Genomic DNA, 8754 nt, shown 5'->3' with positions numbered 1-8754 from the left:
ACATTTAAAAAAATTTTTTTTTTTACATTTATTCATTTTTGAGAAACAGAGACAGAGCACAAGTGGGGGAGGGGCAGAGAGAGAGGGAGACACAGAATCCGAAGCAGGCTCCAGGCTCTGACCCGGCAGCACAGAGCCCGCCGCGGGGCTCAAACCCATGGATGGTGAGATCATGACCTAAGCTGAAGTCAGACGCTCAACCGACTGAGCCACCCAGGAGCCCCCAGGAAGCTCCTAAATTTTTTAATCAGTACGTGGGGTTTCAAAACGTATCAGACGTTTTGTTTGTTATGGCTTTCTAGTTCAATTTCATTGTAAGCAGAAAGCATCCTCAGTATGATATCGATCCTTTGAAATTTATTGAGACTTCTTCCTTTGTGGCCCAGAATATGGTCAACTTTTGCAAATGTTCTTCTATGCATAAAAAGACAATGTAGTCAGAATTTTGGAGGACAGTATTCTGTGTATGCCCATTAGGTCAAATTTGCTAACTGTATAGTTCAAATATTACATAGCCTTAATAAATGTTAGATATCAATTCTTCTATACCCTTTACTTGTTAAAAATATTCCACTATGATTGTGCATTTTTCTGGTTATTCTTGTAATTCTACTGATTCCTACCTTTCATGTTTTGAGGCTATATTATTAGAAGCTTCCAAATTTAGAATTATTATATTTTCTTGGTTTATAGCTTTTGCCTTGAAGTCAACTCTATCTGGCGATTAGATAGTGGTGATAGTTGCATATCTTGTGAGTATACTAAAAATAAATTATTAAGTTGTACACTTTAAAAGGTCTGAGCAAACCTACTTTCTCTGATATTGATATAGCTACATCTGCTTTCTTTTGGTTAGAATCTTCTTGTTCTATAGTTTTTCATCCTTTAAACTTTTCTGTATCCTTATGTCTTACCTGTGTCTCTTATAAATAGCATATAGTTGTTTTTAAACCCAATCTAAAAATCTTTGTATCGTAACTGGAGAATTTCTTCCTTTTATATTTGGAGTAATTATTGATATATTTCAGTCTAAACCTAACGCTTTTTTCGCCTTGTATTTGAGAGATGGTCGGGGGGCACAAGCGTGAGCTAGGGAGGGACAGAGGGAGGGGGAAAGGGAGAGAGAGAATCTTAAGCAGGTGCCACACCCAGTGCAGAGCTGGATGCCGGGCTTGATCTTGTGACCATGAGATCATGACTTGAGCCGAAATCACAAGTTGGCCACTCGCCCACTTGAGCCATCCAGGCATCCCTAAATCTATCACTTTATGAAGTGTTTTCTATTTGTCTCACATGCAACTATATTCATTTTTCTCTCCTTCCTTGACCTATTTTTTAATTGATTATATATTTTTAACTTTTCAATGTTTCCCCTCTGTTGGCTTGGAAATTATGCATTCTTTTACTATTTTTTTAGTAGTTATTTAGAGGGATTACCAAATCAATCCTTGATTTATTGAAGACTAATAGGAATTTACCTTTTTCCAGAACAACGCAAGAACCTTGGAACACTTCAACTCCTTTTATGCCTTCTTGACTTCTATGTTGTTGTTGTCATGCATTTCAATTTCACTATATTTAAAACCTCCTGACAGGGGCACCTGGGTGTCTCAGATGGTTAAGTGTCCAACTTTAGCTCAGGTCATGATCTCATGGTTTGTGAGTTCGAGCCCCATGTTGGGTTCTGTGCTGATAGCTCAGAGCCTGGAACCTGCTTCAGATTCTATGTCTCCTCTCTCTGCCCTTCCCCCCCACATGCTCTGTCTCTCTCTCAAAAGTAAACATTACATTTTTTTTAAAGCCTCACAAGAAATTATTATTGGTATTGTTTTACAGTCAGTATCAATCTGAGTTTATCCACATATTTACCATTTTCATTGCCTTACATTCTTTTCTGCATTTTCAAGCTTCCATCTGGAATTATTTTCCTTTTGCCTGAACAACATTTTCAGTGTGGCTCACTTGGTAGCAGATTTTCTTTTTCTATTTGTCTGAAAATGTCTTTATTTCACCTTCATTCTTTCTGGATAAAACTTTTAGAATGCAGGGGCGCCTGGGTGGCTCAGTCGGTTGAGCGGCCGACTTCGGCTCAGGTCATGATCTCACAGTCTGTGAGTTCAAGCCCCGCGTCGGGCTCTGTGCTGACAGCTCGGAGCCTGGAGCCTGTTTTGGATTCTGTGTCTCCCTCTCTCTGACCCTCCCCTGTTCATGCTCTGTCTCTCTCTGTCTCAAAAATAAATAAACGTTAAAAAATAAAAATAAAAATAAAAACTTTTAGAATGCAAAATTCCAAACAAGTGCAAAAATAGAGAGGCCGGTATAATGAACTTCTGTACCCATAATTAAACTTCAATAATTATCCACATGTACTCCATTTGTTTCACTCCACCTATCCCACCCAGTCTCAGATTATTTCAAAGCAAATATCTGATATCCTAATGTTTCATCTGTAAACTTTTCATCTGTAAATATTTACTATCTATCACTGAAGGATAATAATCTTTTTAAAAAACCAAATAATAATAAAAATTCCTTAATATCAATTATTCAGTCAGTGTTCAAATTCCTCCAATTGTTTCATGTTTTTATTTATAATTTTCTGAATCAGAATCTCACCTTTATTCTTGAAGGATATTTTCACTGGATATAGAATTGAATTTGTCAGTTATATTCCTTCAGTGCCTTTAAGATATAATTCCATTGTCTACTGGTTTCATTGTTTCTTATGAGAATAATTGTTTTATTTATTTTTCTTCTTTTTTAAGGTTATGTATCTTTTTTCCCTCTGGATACTTTTAAGATTTTCTCTTTGTCACTGGTTTTGATTGGCTTTTCTGTGATGTGACTAGGCATGGGTTTTCTTTTTATTTAACCTATTTGGGTTTCCAGGACTTCTTGCATACCTGGCTTGATGCCTCCTTCCTTTTTGGAAAGTTTTCAGCCATTAACCCTTCAAGTTTTGCTGTCTCTTCTTCTTTTTTATTTTTTATTTTTATTTTTAATGTTTACTTAGTTTTGAGAGAGACAGAGCATGAGCAGGGGAGAGGCAGAGAAAGCGGGAGACACAGAATCCGAAGCAGGCTCCAGGCTCTGAGCTGTCAGCACAGAGCCCTATGTGACATTCGAACTCACAAACAGATCACTACCTGAGCTGGAGTCGGATGCTTAACTGGCTGAGCCACTCAGGCGCCCCTGTCTCTTCTTTCTTGAATTTGAATTACTCGTCGTTAGATCTTTTCATTACCCTCTTTATGAATTATTCCTCTCTTTTGTACTTTGAAAACTTTTATTTTCCTGTACTTTTTTCTAACTAATTTTTAAGGACTTATTTTCTGCTTCATGAGTTTTCTCTTTAGCTTGTCAAATGAATTGGTAAATCTATCCATGATTTCTTATTATTAGTTCTTTAGTTCTGAAATTTCCATTCAGTTCTTTTTTATTGTTCCCAGTCCTCCATTGAAATTCTCAATCTTCCCTTTGAACATGGTAATACGGTAAATATAGTTACTTTAAAGTCTGTGTCTTATAATTCCCATATTTGGATACCCCATGGAGTTGTTTCTATTGTCTCTTGTTTTTGTTGATTTTCATTTATGCTCTATTGCCTGTACATGGGCCATTTTATTTGCAAGACACAGTGCAAAAAATTGTTTATAGCAATAATTTGAGGCCTAAGTTGTCCTCTTTCAGGAAGGATTACCGAAACTTGCTTCTGCCAGGCTCTTGGTTACTGACATTCTAGAATTAATATTTTCCAATTTTAAGAATTGAGATTATTTGAAACTGAGCCCTGTGAGGAGGGCCTATCTACTTCTAATTCAGCCTTATTTTTAAGGTTCAGCCTTTCAGTATATTAACCAAGGGAGGTTCATCAGGGCTCCCCATTCTGGCCATTCCTAAACTCTAATCCCTGCCCTGTGTTCAAAAAAGCCATTTGTCTCTTGGTCATCCACTTTGGCATTGGCAAATATCCCTAGATTTGTTTTATATTTTCCAGTTCTCCTCAGTAGGAGGGCGGATGGGCCAAATTACAAGAAGTAAAAGCTACTTAACCTTCTGAACTTTAATTCTCAAGACGAGGACCTAGATGTGCTTGTTGGATTTAGCAACATGGGAGTCACCAGTGACCTTGACATAAGCACACTTTGTGGAATGGTAGAAATCAAAGTCAGATTGGAATAAGTTAAGAGTGAATGGGGTGAGGAGGTAGAAACAGCATTTGGGGACAATCTTTCTAGAAATGTGGCTATGCAGGAAAGAAGAAAAATGAGGTAGGAGGTGAAGAGGAATGATGTTGGTCAAACAAGCATTTTAAGAGTAAGAGATACTAGAGCATGTTTGTAAGCTGCTGGGAATGTATGATGATATATATATTTGCTATCCTCATGATAGGTACATTTTATACCCATATGACAATGAAATTAACAAGGTGGTTTTCTATGTCTGCCTCATAGTGGTGTTTTAATTAGCCTCAGTCAAAGCCCATGAGCCCTGCCAGTCCCATGGTCCAGCTCTAGCTAGTCTTTCTTATCACATCTCTTAGTCACTTTCATTTCTTCTTTTACTCATTCCAGTACCATGCTTGGCACTAGATTAAGCCTCCATTCACTTTTACCTGATCTGATTCTCCTGAGGTCCCTACCATTAGGGTCACCAGTTCCCAACCCCTCCTACAGGCCTTTCATATATATTATGTGCCAAGTATTAATGTAAGTGTTGAGAGCTCTAAAGTGCAAATGTAAACACGCCAGTGTCTCACTTAGTAATAATATTCCTCGGCTCCCCATTTTCCTCTGGGTGAAGCCTTAATTCCTATCTGTCTTCCCAGCCTCACCCCTCTTCACCTTTGATCCTTTTCCTCAGTAGGCCACTGTGTGGGATCAAGCTGGCCTGACCAAGAAAGAGATGCTTGGGTTGGGGAAGGCAGAGGCTGTGGATGTCAGAGCTTGTCTGCCCAGCCTGAGCCAATTGTCCCAGGGCTACCCTGTGGCTGGGGAGGCTCTGTTTCCATTGGCTGAGAGTCTCTGGGGGCAGCATTTGAGCCAGGACTCCAGTTCCAGGGAGACAAAGGTAGGGGCAGACATCCTGGTTGGTGAGCCAGGGCTGAGCTGTGCCAGGGCCTTTGTTTCTAACTTGGGCGAGGCTTCAGGTTTCTTTTTTCTAAGAAAGGGGGCTGTGCCACGTGGGTACTACAGGGGCCAAATTCAACAGGAAAAACAATACCCGGGGGAAAAGCCTACTCCCTTAAGTCACAGTGCCATGGTGTGCATATGTGTCAAAGTTTCCGTGTTTGTCACATGATTATATGTGCCTCTGCATATGCATTTCACATCTGTGTGTGTGTGTGTGTGTGTGTGTGTGTGTGTGTGCCTGTCAGTGTGGTATGCTGAGAGGCGTGAGGGGAAGGTCTGTTTTGTGTCCTGTATCCGTGAATTAGTGTGTGCCTGCCTGTGCTGTGTGCCCGTGCATATCTGCATGTATATTTGTATCATGTTTCTGGGTGTATCTGATATATATTTATATGTGTTCTAAGTCTATATGTTTATATATATTTAGCCCCCACATTCCATGACTTCTTCCCTTTGAACTTTTCTTCTTGACTCTACTTTAGCCACTCCCTCTTGTAGTCCTATCCTGAATCCTGTCATCAGTGAGAAGGGCTCCACCTCAGAAGTCTTAAGATCCAATGTTCCAGGTTCTGACATGCCCTGTCTTCAGTTCTTCCATGCTCTGAGCCTCACCGCATGTGTCTTCCACATTATTGGGGCTACCAGCCTTTCATGGCTCTCTTTCCCCTTCAGCCTTGGCCTCCAGGTGTGTCGCTTCCACTACTCTCTCCTCAGTGCCTCAGGTTAGTGTCCTAATCTCCCACTTTTACCCCACCCAGCTAATCCTCAGGACTGTAGTTGAGTCTTACTGGAGAAAAATCATATACAGTTGGGTGGATGAGTTTACCTAAATAAAGTTTACCACGTGTAACCACAGCTGGGGATTCCTCTACCTGATACAAATGGCCTTTCTTCTCCTATTTACAAGCGATTCCTTTGTTCAGTTGAAATCTTTGCCCCACTGCAAGTGCTTCAGTTGATCTCCTCACAGAAAAAAAAAAAAAAACAACCCACAAAAAACCCTGAGGTTAAGCTTCCCCCCTTTCCAGCTCCCCACCACAACTTGTCTGCAGCTGCACCCATTCTCATCTTCTTTTTCTGTACCTTGGGTATCCTTCCTCACATCCAAGTCTAGATCCACCCAAAAGAATCTGTCTCAGTTAGAGATATCTCACGTAGAGAATAAAGAGTCCATCTCTATTCTCTTTTGTCAGTACTCTTTAATCAAGTGTGACAGAATCCCAAATCAACCAGCCTAAGGAGGCAAAAAAGGATCCTTTTCCAGCTCACACAACTAGGATGCCCCACATTGTACTATTTTTAGGAACACCTAGATCCAGGAGCTCATGTCATAACACCTGGATAATGCCATGATTCTGTGCCTCAGTTCCCTCATCTGTAAAATGGGATATTAATAGTCCTTACCACAGAGAGTTTGGTGAGGAAAAAAAGCCATCAGAAACCCAGAGACCACTCTTTGTGGCTCTCATCTTTTTCTCTATGCAGCTGGTTTCATTTTTTTCTCTGCAGCCTGACTTTCTTTGCTTCCCACTCATGTAGAGAAAGTGGCCACCTGCAACTCCTCAGCATATCAGCCAGTTGGAACTGGAATATTTTGATCAACCCTTAATACTTGGGAGAGAAAATCCTATCAGCTTAGCTTGGGTCGGTGTCCACCAGGGGGGCCACTTAGGTACGGTGGGAAGAGAAATACCTTGTGAAATGTGACTGCAGCAGGCCCGCTGCTGAGGGTCGCTGGAGCACCTCAGAAAGAAAGGAGAATTGTGAGTTGGCCAGACGACCCAAAAGGTGTCCATTGCATTTGGAGAATGGTGGGGAATCCTGATCTACTTTATGAGCAGGAATAATATGGGGAATGGAGCTAGAACCTTCCCCTTGATGTAAAGAAAGGCCAAGTATTCCAGGTGTATAATGCCCAGGAGTCCCTGCAGGTTGAAGGAAAGTAGCCTGGGTGAGATCAGCGATGTTACTTACAAAAAAGGACAACAGTGGGAAGTCCCTGTGGGGAAGTACATGAAGCTGCTGGGGCTCATCCTGGCTTGGCCCTGTCGATTCTATTTGCACAGATACTAGATCAAAGACATGCTAAAGGAAGCCTCTGGAAACCACAAGTGCTAACAAGTCTTTGGTGTAGGGAACTGGGCTCTCCAACCCTGGCCTCCCATCCAAGCCCCCGGGCTTGTGGGAAGAACCCTTTCTGTGTAAATAGAGGAGGTGCTGGCCACACACTCTCTTGTGGCATTGGGTCACAGAAGCTGACTTGGCCAGCAGTGACACAGACAGGGATTCCAAGCATCAAGACAAAGTGGAAGGGGCCCCTGGGTGACTCATCCGGTTAAGCAGCCGGACTCTTGGTTTTGGTTCTGGTCATGATCTCGCGGTTCATGGGTTCAGGGCTTGCGTTGGGCCTGCGTTGGTCCTGCGTGGGGCCCCACACTGGGCTCTGTGCTGACAGTGCTGAGCATGCCTGGGATTCTCTCTCTCTCCCTCTCTGTGTGCCTCTTGCACGCATGCAAGCTCTCTCTCTAAATAAATAAACTTTAGGGGCGACTGGGTGGCTCAGTTGGTTGGGCGTCCGACTTCGGCTCAGGTCATAATCTCACGGTTCAGGAGTTTGGGAGTTCGAGCCCCGCGTGCAGTTCCGTGCTGACAGCTCAGAGCCTCGGATTCTGTGTTTCCCAAGCTCTCTGCCCCTCCCCCTCTGGTGTGTGCACTCTCTCTCTCTCTCAAAAATAAATAAACATTAAAATAAATAAACTAAAATTTGTTTTAAAAAGACATAGTGGAATATTATGGGCAACCAGCTATCCACCACCTGGTGGCACATGAGTGGGAACAAACCGATCTGTGACAGCAGCATCTCATGAAAGAGGGAAAGAATCCCTCCCTCCAAAACAAACCAGTTTTTTAAATTAATTAATTAAAATTTTAAGGGTATATTTTTTAATTTTTAACTTTTTTGTACTTGAGAAAGGGGGAGGGTAAGTGGGCTGACAGAGAAAGAGAGGGACTCTACACCCAGTGTGGAGCCCCGTTGGGGGCTCAATGTGGGACTCAATCCCACGACCCTGGGATCACGACCTGTGCTGAAATCAAGAGCTGGAGGCTCAACCGACTGAGCCGCCCAGATGCCCCCAACAAGTTTTAGACCTCATTTTGACCTTCAGCATTACTTTTCTTACTGTGTTAAGAAACACAAAGAAGGGCTTTTACTTCATAGTATATAATAATAACTGCAAACTCTTATTCAGTGTTTAGTATATGCCAGGAAATCCTCTCTGTTTTATAAATATTAACTTACTTAGTTCTTGTAACCTTTTCTTTTTAATGTTTATTTATTTTTGAGACAGAGAGAGACAGAGCATGAGTGTGGGAGGGGCAGAGAGAGAGGGAGACACAGAATCTGAAGCAGGCTCCAGGCTCTGAGCTGTCAGCATAGAGCCACATGCGGGGCTCGAACTCAAGAACCGTGAGATCATGACATGAGCTGAAGTCAGACACTTAACTGACTGAGCCACCCAGGTGCCCCTAATTTTCATAACCTTTGAGGTAGGTACTATCTTTATCCTTATTTTACAGATGAAGAGACAAGGCACAGAGAAGTTAAGTAACTTGCCTAAAGTCA

Source organism: Puma concolor, chromosome D4 (genome assembly GCF_028749965.1).
Source record: "Puma concolor isolate L17-30 chromosome D4, mPumCon1.1.hap2, whole genome shotgun sequence".
Taxonomy (NCBI): Eukaryota; Metazoa; Chordata; class Mammalia; order Carnivora; family Felidae; genus Puma; species Puma concolor.
The sequence above is the reverse complement of the archived record's forward strand: the minus strand, read 5'-3'. Positions refer to the sequence as shown.